The sequence below is a fragment of the Filicampus tigris genome, chromosome 1 (genome assembly GCF_054856515.1).
Source record: "Filicampus tigris isolate MCC_2025a chromosome 1, RoL_Ftig_1.0, whole genome shotgun sequence".
Classification (NCBI taxonomy): Eukaryota; Metazoa; Chordata; class Actinopteri; order Syngnathiformes; family Syngnathidae; genus Filicampus; species Filicampus tigris.
Window position 1 is genome coordinate 4,771,984 of NC_141217.1, and position 15,340 is coordinate 4,787,323.

The window sequence follows — 15,340 nt, forward strand, 5'->3', positions numbered from 1 at the left end:
GGAATTTGCTGAAGCTTGTCACCTTTTTTTTTTTTAATTCCATACCGTTGCAGAAAGCATTGCAAAAGGAAAACTTGCAGCTAGCCCGTCTTAGGGTCTAATCAACCTAATTCTAAAACCTGGGGGGATATCCGCTTCGCATTGATAATTGGAGGCTTATAGCTCTTCTCAACAAATTTGATTACAAATTGGCTGCTTGATCTTTGCAAAGCGATTTTAAAAAGTGTTCGACACAATTATTGAGGAAAACCAATCAGGATTCATGAATAAAGAGAACACCCTAAGAATTGTTGTAGGCCTCTTTGATTATTTTTATCTTATTGAAGATGAAAGCCTTGTAATATTCCTGGATTTCTGTAAAGCTTTCTATACGGTAGAGCATACATTTGTCTTGAGGTTGGATTTGGGAACTACTTTTGCAATTACATGTTCTATAAGTTATGTGATGGTGTAACACAGAGATTCAACCAGCAGAGAGGTATAAGACAGGGATGCCTTGCTCAATATATATTTTCTTGTGGTTTGCACAATATTGTCTTTAAATAAAATCATGTGATCTTGAGGGCATCTGGGAAAACGATCATTCTCAGTCAGCTGGCAGATGATGAAACTGCATTATTTCAAAAAAAAGGAAAGAAAAGAAAAAAAATGTCAAGTGATTGGCAAAAACACAATTTTCTCCAAAGCATAAAGTTTAGGCTTAAATCTAGCGGTAATTTGATTTATGACATAACATCTTTCGATAATTCTTTTGTGAAGAAGAGGGTTACTTCTTTGGGTATTAGAATAACCACAGATCAGGAAGACAGATGTTTTCTGAATCTTGATTCCTGAATTTAAAAAGCTGAAGCTAGATTTAACATGCGGTTAATGAGAGACCCGTCACTGAGTCATCCTGTTCCTCCGAGGGAATCTTCAGATTTATTTATCCAGCTTCCTCCCTGGTTTTGGACAATCACACATCCACCCATCCATCCGAAGAAAATCAGTTGTAATGAATGCTTGTAAGAACGGGAGAACTCTTGGGCTTCGCCTCTTCAAACAATGTACTTCAGGTAAATTGGTTGAAATATTTTCTTAAAAATTACTCCTTGCTTGATCACTGAAGCCAAATCTGTTGGAAGCCACATATAAAACAAAAATGTCGAAAGTTATAGCTATTCTTTGTAAAACAAAGGATGTCCTGAATAATAAAGCATTGTATATAATTTATAGCTCCGTATTAATTCCTTATACGACATATGGTATTGAGCTTTGGGGAAATACATATGAACCAAATACTTATCCTATCTTCAATAAGAATGATTAATCGAGGTAAATATAGAGAGCCAACAAATTCCTTGTTTATTAAACTAAATTCTTTGAAATTCTATGATTTAATCGAACTCCATACTGCACAAATAATGTATAAGGTACATAATCATTTATTCTATTTTAAAATCGAGAGATTAGGATTTGAAGGGAACTACTATTGTCCTCAAAAAAAACACAAGACAAGGACTAACTTAAAGCAAAGATGTGTTTCTGTTAAAGGTATAAATTTGTGGAACAATTACAAAAATGACTTGAACATGTGTGGTTCTATTTTTCCTTTTAAAAGAATGTTAAAACCTTCTTTGAGTGAGGATTTCAGTATGTCAAAACCTTCTTGAGTGAGAATGGAAACTCTCTTCCAGTCCAGCTCTCTGTAGGTACTTTGTATTTTCCTTGATAAAGACTTTTTACTTTTCAACTTCCGTGTCATGTCACATCACCACCTGCTCCTAACCATCCTTCCACCTCCAATCAGGGAGCGATTGTCTCACCGGGTCCTGCTTCGCCTTTTCACTGGGACCTCGCGTGTCGCTCCTCCACACTGGGTCGCCCAGGCCGTCGCAAGTCCCTGTCTGCCTCCAACTGCGCTCAGCCTGCTGACCACGCCCACACCCTTCATGTAAGCTCCCTCATGTTTGCCATCTACTTGTCCTAGTTGTTCACGTTCCAGAGGTTCCACTTCTGGTTTACCATGCATTGTTTTGTTTTTGGACTCCCAATTTTACTGGCTGTGAAGATGGCCACGATTTGGGTAACCTCCTTTCTGATTCCGATTCCGACATTGATTTTGGTTTTCCCAGTCCCTTCCCCAGTCATTATTCAAGCCCTAGTCCGTTTTTGTCTAATTTTTCCATTGATGATCCCTTAGTATCCACCCCAGAACCCTTCCCATCAGACACTGGCTTGGGCGCCCGGTTGCCCATTTACAGGAGACCCCCGCGGGGTGGCCAACGTAGGCGCCCGAGTAGAGATTCTGGTTCCTCCCCTAATTCAGTATTTTCCAAGTCACATCATTCCGAACCTATGCCCAAGCTACTTCACTTCCCGCCATTTTGGTCACCTCATTTACTGCATACTTCACCTCGTCCCGTTCATCCCGTTTCTTCTAGTTTACCTTCCTCACTATCTGTACTCCCAGTACCTTGTGTCTCTTGTGCTTCCCAGCCTCTATGGTGGCAGAACACCGTGCCGGCACCTACAGGCTCCCATGCCGGCTCCTCGGCAGTGCCAAGCCCCCTTCCCAGTGTCTCGGCAAATGCAGGCCCCTGTCCCGGCTCCTCGGCACCACCAGGCTCCAACCCTGCTCCAGCGGTGTAAGCTCTACATCTGCCCTCGGATTCTGCTATGGGGGCGCAAGCTCTGCGGCATCCCTCCATTTCTGCTATTGCAGCGCAAGGCTCGCGGCTGCTCCCTGACTGCTGCGGGAGCGCAAGCTCTGCGGCCTCCCTACGATTCTGCTACGGTGGCGCAAGGCCTGTGGCTGCCCTCTGACTGTTCTGAATCCAAAACATATCTACGATTTCTTTCTCGTGCTGTATTCAGTTTTTGTTTTCCTTTCAGAAATAAAAAAAGGAAAATCAAACATTTGAAAATGACATCAGAGTTGCTCAGGGCTCAGGTAACAACCAATCACAGCTCACCTGTTTTCTGAAGCTGAGCCATAATTGGCCGTTATCTGAGCCCTGAGCATCTGTGATGTCATTTTCAATTGACAGAAGTGACAAAATGGCCACCCCCGCGAGATGGCTAAAAACGGGTGGATTAACTCTTATTCTGCAAACACAATATTTATCAGAATGCCTTGTTTCAACTAGTGGGCCTGCATAGAACATATTCTTGGAAAAAAATATTTTTGAGTTGACTATCACTTTAAAGCACTGACACTAATTAATTAATTATATAATGATCATAAATCAATACATTGATTTCCTTCACGTCATACTGTAAGGAAGAGTGAGCCCTAGTTAAAGTTCATCATCCAATTTCAATCTGGTCCACTGGAATGTCCTTAGTACTGAAACTCCATTCCGTGTTTTCCATGTTTTTTGTTGTCTTTTCAGCCGCGCAAGCTAGGCAAAAAGAAAAAAAACAGTTCTGACTTACTACTTTTGGCACTTTTTCTTAATTGTATGAGCTATGAATGACAATGACTTTAATAGAGTAGCAGTTCTAACAATAAGGTGCTATTGTCTACAAATGCAAAATGCACATTGAAATAAAATCTATTTAGAGTTGATAGTGTCTGACGATAGGGTGGGGTGGCAGAGGTAAGTGTTAACCCCTATCTATCTGTTTTCCCTTCAAAGAGACTATGCGAGGAATGCCAGGGATTTAACTGATCCTGTTGTGTCCCAGTGTGGCGCACAGCTTCCCTGGCCACTCATGTTCTGTGAACAGTTGAGCTACCTGAAACTGGACACCATCTGACGACACTACCGCAGGAACCCGGACCGAAAACCCCTCTCGCCTTCTTTGTGGTGGGCCTTTCAATCCAGCAAAATATCATCCAGTTCATCTGGGGATTCAGGTAGAACGAGTATGGTCAATTTGGTCCATCCCTGAAAACAATTACCATCCATACTACGTACTACAATACTACTATTACTGACCTTTTTTTGTGGGGTGGAGGTGGGGGTACGGACTGACCAACTGACGACGACAATTCAGTTTGGCTTGAAAAATAACAGAATGACAGATGACGAACTGGCAACATTTAGTTAAATGCCCATTCGGTAATCATGCCTAATCCATTCAGCGATTTACAGTAAAGACCAATAGCAAAATGTTTAAATCTATTCTATGGCTAATTCACAACAGGTTGCTTCCCACAATTTGAAAAAATGCATGGTAGGTTTATTGAGGAATTTAGATTGTCCGCAGTTGTGAATGTGTGAATGGTTGTCTATTTGTGCTCTGCAATTGGCTGGCAACTGGTTCAGGGTGTACTCCACCTATCGGCCAAAGACAGCTGGGATAGGCTCCAGCACACCCATGACCTTTGACAGGATAAGGTATGCAGCTGACTCCTGTATACTAGTGGCATAATGCGGATTTGAGTATTCGCAGATATTTTTCTCAATTTCTTTCAATTTTTTTTATATATATTCACACTTTTTTGAGGGTAGGGGCAGTGGGGGGGAATAATTGTTGTCATTTTTTTCAAATCCATTGAATGGGCATATGTTGATTTTCAGGCCAGCCCAGTCCCTATATTTCAACTTTATATATGCCCTGCGTCTCATCTAAAGTCCGCTACAATATAGGCTTCAACTCACCCACCACTGTAAAGATATATTGTATGTACAGTATGTACTTACAATACACATGTATACACAAACACAATGCGTCATGTGTCCTATAGTCTCTCAGCATACACACACACAAATGTCAAAATGAATGCAAATGATGCCATCTTGGCATGGTACTGGGATACAGTAGGGGAAGTGGAGGGGTGTTAAGTCGGAGTAAGCCAGCAAAAGATTGTGGGTAGCCGTGGAGAGGCCAATGAGATCCCCTTGAAAGTGATCGCTGCCGGGCATGGGCACCCCCAACCACCCACCCACCCATGGTTGCTCTTCTGCCATCACTGTGGCAACTGTGGTGTTTGATGGATGATGCTCCTGTTCTCTAAAGGAGATTGAGAGTGGCTGTGTCCGAATGTCCGACCTTATCCCCTCACACCTCATTCACTGTTTATAGTGTTAAGGTTTTCGTGGAGGAGCACCCAAACGCAGGAGGCAAAAATCGCGTGCAATATAAAGTATTTAATCTAAAAAGGCAAACAAGGTGCTGGGATAATACTAAACTAACAAAAATGTTGAAGACCCAAAAAAGGAACAAAACAACTAAACAAACATTAGGACTAGACTGACCTTGACTTTGAACAGTGACGAGAGGGCTTAAGACAGGACAGGACAGAACAGACAAACCAACTAGGGCTGAAAGAAAGCTGGCAACTAAATACAAACAAGTTAACGATACAACGACGAACACCTGGACAAGACACAGAGGGTAGGAGGAAGCTGGTTGGTTAACACAAGGGACCGGGATGACAAGGACAGGTGGACTCAATAACTTAACGAGAACATAATGAGAGACAAAGGAACACAAGGAAAAGCATGAAACTAACCTTAAAGACAAAACTCAAAACACAGACCATAACATATAGTAGTCCCTTCATTCTGTTTGGCGATTCGGACAGCCAGCTCACGGCACATTAAGATCTCCGACTATTTAGTTTTAATTAAAAAAAAAAAAAATTTCCTGTGTTGTACATATTTTCAAGTGAATAACATTAATGAATTATTTCTGTAGTGTGTAGTTACTGTATGGCTTTGCTTATTGTGCTTTTGTGCCATGTTTTCCTGCTCGCAATGCATTGTGGTCTATATGAACCTGATGAGTGGACATCAATGCTCACTGCTTTTGTAAGTGACTTGTGGGTAATTTTGAGAGCACTGCATTTTTTCCCTTTGGACATTGTCACTTATACCAATATAGGAATTGCAAGTTTTCCTCCATTTCCGGGTTTGTGCTCTGTGTGCTGCCCTTATCCTTTCTGTCCAATGGCAGCACCGAAAGTCACGCGCGTCGATGTGTTCACAGAAAATTGTTCACATGCAAAAAGTACAGTGTGACTATGAACCGTACCAAACAGAAAAAAATAAGTATGCTTTTGGTTTGGACCAAACAAGCGAACCAGAGGACTTTTCTGGTGTGAATATACCAGATTGATCATTTAAGTTTATTTCCACAACGTTGAATCAGAAACACAATATTGTTTTCCATTGTGAAAAATGGACTCTCTCTGAAGCTTAAAGTTGAAGTCAACGCAAACATAATTTTTTCAAGGATATGTTCTATGCAAGCCCACTAGTTGAAACAGGGCATTCTGATATATTGCGTTTGTGGAATAAGTGTTAATCCACTCATTTTTAGCCATCTCAGGGGGCGGCCATTTTGTCTTTCGTCAACTGAAAATGACACCACAGCTGCTCACGACAACCAATTACGGCTCAGATTCAGAAAATAGGTCAGCCATGATTGGTCGTCGTGAGCAGTTGTGATGTCATTTTCAGTCGACAAAAGACAAAGTGGCCACCCCCAGAGATGGCTAAAAACAAGTGCATTTTGATGCTTAATTTTTATTCCACAAACGCAAAATTAATCAGAATGCCGTGTTTCAACTAGTGGGCCTGCTGGGAACATATTCTTGAAAAAAATATGTTTGGGTTGAATTCCGCTTTAAAGCTTATAAACAGGGTTGCCACACACCACCACCTAACAATATATGCCATATTCAAGTTCATTTATACATGATTAGCAAAAGCTTGCAGTGCAAGGTAAGCGCCTCACAGTTTATAAAGAGAAGGACATACAAATCATAATTTCCGGTGTGGTCCTAAGACAACTACAGCACACCATGTTCATGTACACTTTACATAGTCATAGCCTTTGTAACTTCGGTGATCCATGTGCATTAGAACAGTTAACCCTATAAATTAATTGGCCTGCAAAACCATCAGATATATACTGTATACTCCAGTAGCTTGCGCTTCAAATTTCTTTTAAATATGGGGAATGTGGGCGATTGTTTTATATCATCTTCCAGCTCATTCCATATTTGTGGACTTCTATAACACATACTCAAACAAGTACCTTTCAATTTCCTATATTTACCTTTTAGATGCAACCTATTCCTGGTATTTTGTGAGTGGGTGAAGGAGTCCAGTGGAATAAGTTCACACCAATGAGGATTTAGCCTATGAACCACACTGTACATTGTGCATAGATTGTGAAAGATATTACATTCGGGAATCTTTAAGAGACCATATCGATGGAAGAGAGCATTTGTAGGTGAATTGTATTTAGACCAGGATATTGCTCTTATGGCTCTTGTAGACTGAAGTGAGCTGATGAGTTTTATTTCAACCCAGAAATGTTCTTTACCGTGGTACCTCTACTTACGAACGTCTCTTCATACGAAATTTTCAAGTTACGAAACGCCTCAACAGGAAAATATTGCCTCTTGTTACGAAAGAAATTTCAGGATACGAAAGGTAAAAATACAGTATGGGCTGCTACTCGCAGCTCCGGAGTTTCTGAACGCAACATACTCATAGCTGCTCTGCCATTGGCTATTACCTAGCATCTTCCTGGCCTCTACCGTATGTGTATGTGCGTAGATGGACAGGTAGATATATATATGTGATATGTCTATGCAGCGTCCTCGTCATTCGCCGGTCAGGCCATGAGGCGTTACGATAGTTTTACGTGAATTAGAAACGAGAAAAAGAAAAACAGAAGAAAATCGTTCTTTTGTCCACACAAACAAAGCAAGAGATAATAGAAGAGTATGAAGAAGGGATGCGTTTGGTTGACCTCGCCAAAGAATATGACCGTAATGTATTGACAGTCGCCACGTTATTAAATCAGTTCTTAACAAAACGCCAGGGAAAAACACTTCTGAGCGAGAACATGAACCAAAGAGGGCAATAAGCGATGAGGATAGCAATTAAAAGGTAAATGACCATCATTTGTATTCTTTACTCTATTCTTTGTTTTTTTTTCATTACGCACAAGTCTCATTTATTGTGCAATAATCTATGTATGTATTCGTTACATGTTTTCATGCATCTTTATGCTTTATAAAACAACTTATGTCTGAATTTTGGAGACTTGGAACGGATTAGGGCATTTACATGGAAAACACGTCTACTTACAAAATTTTAATGAAATTAATTTCGTAAGTAGGTGTACCACTCTACAAGAATATGTTCCATGCACCCCAACTAGTCTAAACACGGCATTCTGATTGATATTGTGTTTGTGGAATCTGTTCCACCTGTTTTTGTCCATCTCAAAGGGCGGCCATTTTGTCACTTGCTGTCGACTGAAAATGACATCACATTTGCTCAGTGCTCAACTAGCAACTAATCACGGCTCAATTTCACAAAACAGGTGAGCCGTGATTAGTTGTTACCTGAGCCCTGAGCAACTGTGATGTCATTTTCAGTCAACAGCAAGTGACAAAATGTCAGCCTCCGGAGATGACTAAAAACGGGTGCAGTTTGCTGCTTATGTGGGATAAACAGTAATATTTTAAGCCCACTTAGAAGGGTCTATATTTTTATTTTAAGCCCACTTAGAAGGGTCTATATTTTTATTTTTTGTAATTATTACATGTTGCCCAATTTGTGTTGGACATATCCAAGAAGTTCTGTAAAGAGTTTTAGTCAGAAGATACTTAGGAACCTATGCAGGCTGGTGAAGCAGCTCAGTGGTCCTCACAGGTCCAAGTCAGAAAATGCCTTCAGTGAAACTGGTGTGGTCATGCCGTGTCTCGTCTGTTGCAGGTGAGCGATAACTACTAAAGGGCTTTGTGTAAACCTATTTTTTGGGGTACTTTGTTGTCGTGGGCGGCACGTGGTCTACTGGTTAGCACGTCCGCCTCACAGTTCAGAGGTCGTGGGTTCGATCACGGCTCCGGCCTCCCTGTGTGGAGTTTGCATGTTCTCCCGTGCCTGCGTGGGTTTCTCCGGGTACTCCGGTTTCCTCCCACATTCCAAAAACATGCATGGTAAGTTTATTGGACTCTCTAAATTGCCCCTATAGGTGTGATTGTGAGTGCGTATGTTTGTCTCTGTGTGCCCTGCAATTGGCTGACAACCAATTCGGGGTGTCCCCCGCCTACTGCCCGAAGACAACTGGGATAGGCTCCAGCACGCCCCGCGACCCTTGTGAGGATAAGCGGTATCGATAATGGATGGATGGATGGACTTTGTTGTCGTCCTTTGTTGTTTACGCTAGTCAGAAAATGCCGTCAGTGAAACTGGCGTGGTCATGTCGTGTCTCGTCTGTTGCAGTGCAATGTGGCCCAATTAAACACAGCGAAAATTCACTCTCAAGTGTCTTCAGCCAACCCCTAGTTAACTCATTTTCTCCAAACGCAATATTAATTAGAATGCCGTGTTTAGACTAGTGGAGGCGCATAGAACATATTATTGTAAAGAAAATTTTGGGTTGACTTCCCCTTTAAGCAAAAGTAATGCTTGTTTTTAGAATGTGGAGGAAGACCGAGTACCTGAAAAGAACCTAAGCGAGCTCAAGGAGCACCTGCATGCTCCACGATGAAGTGCCCGAGTCAAATTTCTCTCCAAAAACGATTAGCCCCCTGGTAAGGACACCTTCCTTGTAAAAATAGCATGAAAATCAACCAAATTTTTCCCAGTACAAGAGAATTGCCATGCATGCATTTATCATGTGCACATGCATGGTCATTGTTTATTCATACTACTGACGCCCTTTCAGGTCATGTTTACTCGGTTTACTATTTTGATTCTGTCCTATTAACTTAACAAGTTCCACTTACAGCTGTCATCTGGCTATTTGTTTCATAATGTGGCACTGCCTTAACATGTTGGCTTCTGAAAACTGTCAAGCCGCATTTTCTTTTTCATCAACTGCCTCCCCCTCCTTCCTCATCCTCCTCTTCACCACTTCCACCCACTCTCCACTTTTATTGACTCTTGGCCTCAGAGTGGGTGCTCATGTGTATGTTTTTGTCGTTTCTGCATATATTTTCTCCTTCTTCATCTGCATTTTTGCTAAACATCTTGCTCAGCTTGGCAGCATTCACACATTGCTACCTTACAGCCAGAATGTTCTAGGTTCAAATCTTGGACAATATTCCTGCTATTGAATTCTTTCCACAGTGTGTACAGGTAAGTACTAAAGACTCTGTTTCAATGTTTCTGTCCTGTGTTTAACTGATGGCGAGTAGCCCACCTCACGCTAAAGTCAGCATTGCAGACAATGGAATAAAAGGAAATTAATGTATACTTCCAAAATGCTGATTTGACATCAAGGTAATTTTCTATACCGCTTCTTGTTTTGTTTATTTGTGGTTTTGGGGGTCAAGCCAGCGGCAGGGTACACTGTGGACTGGTCGCCCAAAAATAGCATGGCATCTAGGCCTCTAGAAAAACAACCATTCAACCTCACGTTTACACCTGTGTCAAGTCTTCAATGAATCTAACATGAATGTTTTTGGAGGGAAAGCAAAATTGGGCCTTTTTTCAAAGCACGTGACTGTGTGGTGTTATAGGAGGTCTCTGGGGACTCTGAGCCTTCTTGTAGAGCAGCAAGCTGCAAATGCAGGGTGCTAATACAAAGCCACCACTGACTAATTTAACCATAGCCAAAAACCCAGCACATAAAGCCAGTCCTTATCGAAACATACTGTAATTGTATTGCATCACTCATGAAATAAACACATGTAACAGGGAGAATATGCGAACTCTGAATCCGGATCTCCTGACTGTGAGGCAGGTGTGCATACCTCTATTCCATGGTGCTGTCCATTTACAACTACAGCACATATAATCATTATTACATTGATGAAAGTGCTCTGTGTAAGTCAATGATCGACTGTTCTTTGTTTCCATTGATTAATTTCTCCCCTCTTCCACAGTATTACAAGCAATTGTCAGGTAAGAATGTTCTCACCATTTTTTGTACAGCACAAAAACGCTCTTCTCATCAGCAGTGTTCACAATTGACTGTTGCCATGGCTATTGCAAATCTGCCAGCGTCTGGTTGTCAAGGCTGGTGTGTTTGACAAAGATATTGTCTGGAATGATGATTCACTTAGCACTCAATGGAAATGCAGTGTGTGTGTGCGTGTGCCTGCGTGGGGGTGTGTGTGGGTGTGTGTGTGTTTGTGTGGGTGTGTGTGTGTTTGTGTGTGTGTGCGTGTGTACACGCAGGAATGCAAACTATTTGCTCTCTCTATCAAGGGAAACAAGCATATGAAAGTTCAACAAAAATGACTTTCTTGCAATAAAAGAGGATTAGCGGATTTGGCCCTAGATTTTGAAGATTGCCATTTACACGAAGGTCCATTTGCTCTGAACACCCAACATCTTGTCGAGAATTCAAACAGAACAGGTGCCACTGCGTGATGGACTTATGATGTTCTCAGTATCATGATATGAAATGTGCGGCAGCGTGGTTGAGCTTTGCCAGAATGCGCCCACGCGCATGTGTTCCTCTGTGCTTCGCTGCATGCACAAGCTGCACACAGAAACACAGTACTTAATATCACATTAAATTCATCACGGCTCAGAAATTAGTCTCTGGTATTAGGTTGCTTCTAAGTACTTCCACAATGGGTCTGAAAGTACAACAATTGTGTGGACACTTCATTTTGAATTAAAATATTTCCCATAAAGGAAGTACAGCCATTATGGGTAGAATGAGTCCATGTTCAGGGACTAAATGAATTTAAAACTAGACAAAATTATAAATATGACTATGCTTTTTGATACTTAATACTTGAGTCAATTTTTGCTTGAAATTAATCCAATGGCTATGCCATTGAGGAACATTTTATTTTCCTTCAAAATACCTCCAATTGCTTTCATTAGTTTTAAGGTGATTATCCATTTGAACTGTAAGTGTTATCCGTTCAGTGTTCTCATATTTGGCTGAACGTGAGCCAGGTACAGCCAATACACCTCACAATTCATCTAGTAAATTCTGTCAGGAGTCGCATCATGAATAAACACAAGTGAGTGGGTTCCATTAGTGGCCACACACTGCCTCAACCATGTTTGACACATTGTTGGATCATAAATTGTTCCTTTCCTTCTCCTTACTTTTCTCTTCCCATTAATCTAACACATTACCGTTTTGGGGGTAACGTGTTTCTTGTGATTGTCGGCAGACAGCTCGTTAATTGTTTGGTGCTGTGTTGGTCCTCTAGACCAGTAATCAGAGATGGGCATTCTGTCCCAGTAACGTAAAGGACGGACACCCATTTTGGGGACAGAGGACGAGAAGTTTTTTAAGGACGGAAGTGGGTTTTCGTCCGTTCCTGTGATCGTGCCTAGCTGGGTCAAGTACAGAGTTAACGTGTTGTGTTGGTTTCTTTAAAAAGAAAGACCTCTGTTCTCTTCTGCAATACCACAGAGCCGCCTTTATTAACTGCCTATATTGTAACAACACGGTAGAGTCCTTTTTTTTTCTTTTTCATATGCGTTCCCTGCAGTAACATTGTACTCACAGGCATAGTCTGGCCTCTAGTGGTTCAACACATCCACAGGACGCCCATTTCCAAAAAGGTGGATAGCAATTTTGTTTTGTTCACCATTTAGTTATAATAATAACAATAATAATAATAGTAAGAATAATGCATTAGATTTACATAACACTTTTCTGGACACTCAAAGACCCTTTACTTTGGACCTTAAGCCTTAGTATGACCTTGTCTGGGACATCTCTAAAATTGTAAATCTCTCCAAACCATCATTTATACTCACGCCAGCGCCGTCGTACCCTTAAAGGAAGTGAAAGTCTTTCGTTCTACTGCAAAAAAAAAAGTTATTGTAAAATGATGCAATAAAAACTGAAAAACTTATTGCGTTATAACGTCAGGTGTTCCGTGAGAAATTATCTAATTTGTGTGCCGGTGCGGTCTTGCGCCTGGTAGCGTAATCATCTCATTACTACATTGTAGTACTCCTCTATACCAGTAGGTAACAGCAGCAGCAGGTAGCTAATTTTCTTTGTTTAGAGACAAGCAAATTAGTGACACATGTTTATCCAAACAGGCCCATGTTTCAAACTGAGTAAGTATCAATATGAAACATTAGAAAATACTTTTTTCTTTGTGTTTATTTCATTCCTATTCAAGACATTATAATATAATGTCATTCTTCAATGTTGAAAAAAATGCTTACCGGTATATAAACAATAACACTTATATTGTTAAATAAGCTTTTTTTTCACTATTTCAGCAGGTGGTGTGCCGCGGGATTTTTTCAATGAAATAAATGTGCCTTGACTCAAAAAAGTTTGAAAAACACTGATGTAGAGCCAGCTTCTGTAGCCGGGATTCGGACCAAGAACCCTGTTTTGGCCTCCGCCCAGCTCACATTGCACCGGACCCCGAAGGCCCCTCCCACAGGTAGTGATCCCATGAGAAAGGGGACCCACGCTATCATTTCAAGCCTACCTCTAGAGTGGTGCCAACGGTGACCTGCGTCCAAGGAAGGGAAAACATAATCCAATTTTTGTCATAGTCCTAGGGGCCTTTGCGACGAACTTTGTCTGGCCTCATATCTGGAACCTGCTTTCTGGACTCTGCCTCATGCAGGATCATTGGGACACACAAACCCCTCCACCATGATAAGGCTCAGGGAGGCATACAATTTTTTTTTTTATGTTTGCTTTCCCCCAATATTCACTGTATTGATGTTATGAACTCATATCCACAATTATTTGCATCAAAGCAGTTCAACACCAAGATAAATAAATTCATAGCTCTTATTTACCCTGCTACAACACAACACCAGAACAAGCTGTGAAAATGATTTTCAATGTTATTCTCTTTTTTTTGGGTTGCACTGTTACAAAGAATAGCTTTATTTAAGAACACTTTTGAAATATCTTTGTCCAATGTCAGTGATCATGTCATTGTTTTTGCGATGTGACTCAAAAGCCTGGAGCATGAATTCTTGTAAAGTATGAACTCAATGTTCAAATGAGTATTGCTTTCAAAGGCCCACAATCCTGCTGATGATTTGCACTCATAGAAGCACACACACAGACACACGCTTAAGTATGTACACACCTTGAGCACTGGCATGCTCACACACCTACGCAAGCATGCAGGCTGTGTGTGGACACAAAGGCTGTTCATGCATGTCGAACAGAGTGGAGCTATGCAAGAGAGGATCTTTGATCTCCGCCGTGCGCACAAGCAGCTTCTCTGCTATTTGCATTTAGCCTCCTGAGTCTGTGTCGGCTTCTTGGCCTCTCACCAACTTCGTTTGTAGGTTACAGAGGCACAGGTTCCCACACAACTGCTGCTGCGGTGTGTGTGCGTGTGCTGTGTTTTTGTGCATGCGCAAGCCCAAGGCCTACTTGAAAATAAAGAGAGAATAAAAAAAAGGGTACTGTAAGTGCTGCAAAGCAAGAGTGCCAGTGAGAGACATGGGGTGAAACATCGTACGCTCATGGAGGCTAAACAAAGTTGCGCAAGAGAACGACTTAGTGAAGAGGAGATGAACGAGTGTGGACAAATAGAGAGAGAATGTGGGAGTGAGGCCTCTCCAGGAGGTCACTGAGTTTCTGGATCTCTGCTCCTTTGCGCCACTGGACATTCCAGAGCAACAATCTGACCAGTCAGCCAGGGAGACCCAAAAATGACACAAAATACACAAAGGAAATCTTTGGTCTAAACTCGTGCTGGCGAGTTCCTCGAATTCATCTTTAAATTCTTTCTGTGATGTTGCCACAATAACATACAGTAACTGCATTAAAAAAAATTCCATTCAATTCAATTGTTTTCTGAAACCTTGAAGCATTTAATTTCAATTATTTGATTGAGATCTCTGGTATCACTATAGAAAGTCTCACGGTTCTATGTAATACTTTGATATACTTTGATTCTGTCACATGGCTGATGCATTTCTTGTTGACGTTCGCATTTCACAAAGTGAAGGTTCTCCAATGAGTGTTTCTCACCACATTCCCGAATGGCCTCCAATTCTTACCATCCCTAACAATATGCAGATCAGCAGAGAGCAAAGGTTTTCAAAGTCCACTCCAAAACGACATCCCTAAAAATAACATCCTGATTAAATGACATGAATTTTACAGCAGCAAATAGCTTAACCCTTGTGTGGTGTTTGTATTTTTGTTACTCAGCCCGTGTTGATGGGTCTGGTGGACCCGCTAGAGTTTTGGCTTTTCAAAACAACACAATCAAATAATTTTCTGTTGAAATACTCATCAGATGTTTACTACATCCCAAGTTCAAGTCATGTGACCAGCAAACATTGTTAATATTTGTCCTTACCTTTGTTAGATCACATTTATGAATTCATGTGCTACTCATTTTATTTTATTTTTTTAATCCCATAACAGTGTTATCACCATGAGGATAAGGTTTCAGATATGCCTTGTGTTGTTTTTCTTTTGATAAACACTGAAAACGGGTTTCACAGACCCGAACACCATA

At 41.2% G+C, this 15,340-nt stretch overlaps 2 long non-coding RNA genes across 2 annotated transcripts; one reads left to right on the forward strand and one right to left on the reverse strand.

The window, feature by feature from the left end:
• Nucleotides 1-542: 542 nt before the first annotated feature.
• LOC147152562 (uncharacterized) lies at nucleotides 543-5,237 on the reverse strand. Its single transcript, XR_015088431.1, has 4 exons — nucleotides 5,187-5,237; nucleotides 3,924-3,986; nucleotides 3,721-3,829; nucleotides 543-610 (listed from the first exon to the last, which is right to left on the reverse strand). It is a non-coding gene; the product is annotated as an uncharacterized LOC147152562 (long non-coding RNA).
• Nucleotides 1,592-3,550, forward strand: LOC147152563 (uncharacterized). Its single transcript, XR_015088429.1, has 2 exons — nucleotides 1,592-1,687; nucleotides 1,790-3,550. It is a non-coding gene; the product is annotated as an uncharacterized LOC147152563 (long non-coding RNA).
• Nucleotides 5,238-15,340: the final 10,103 nt, after the last annotated feature.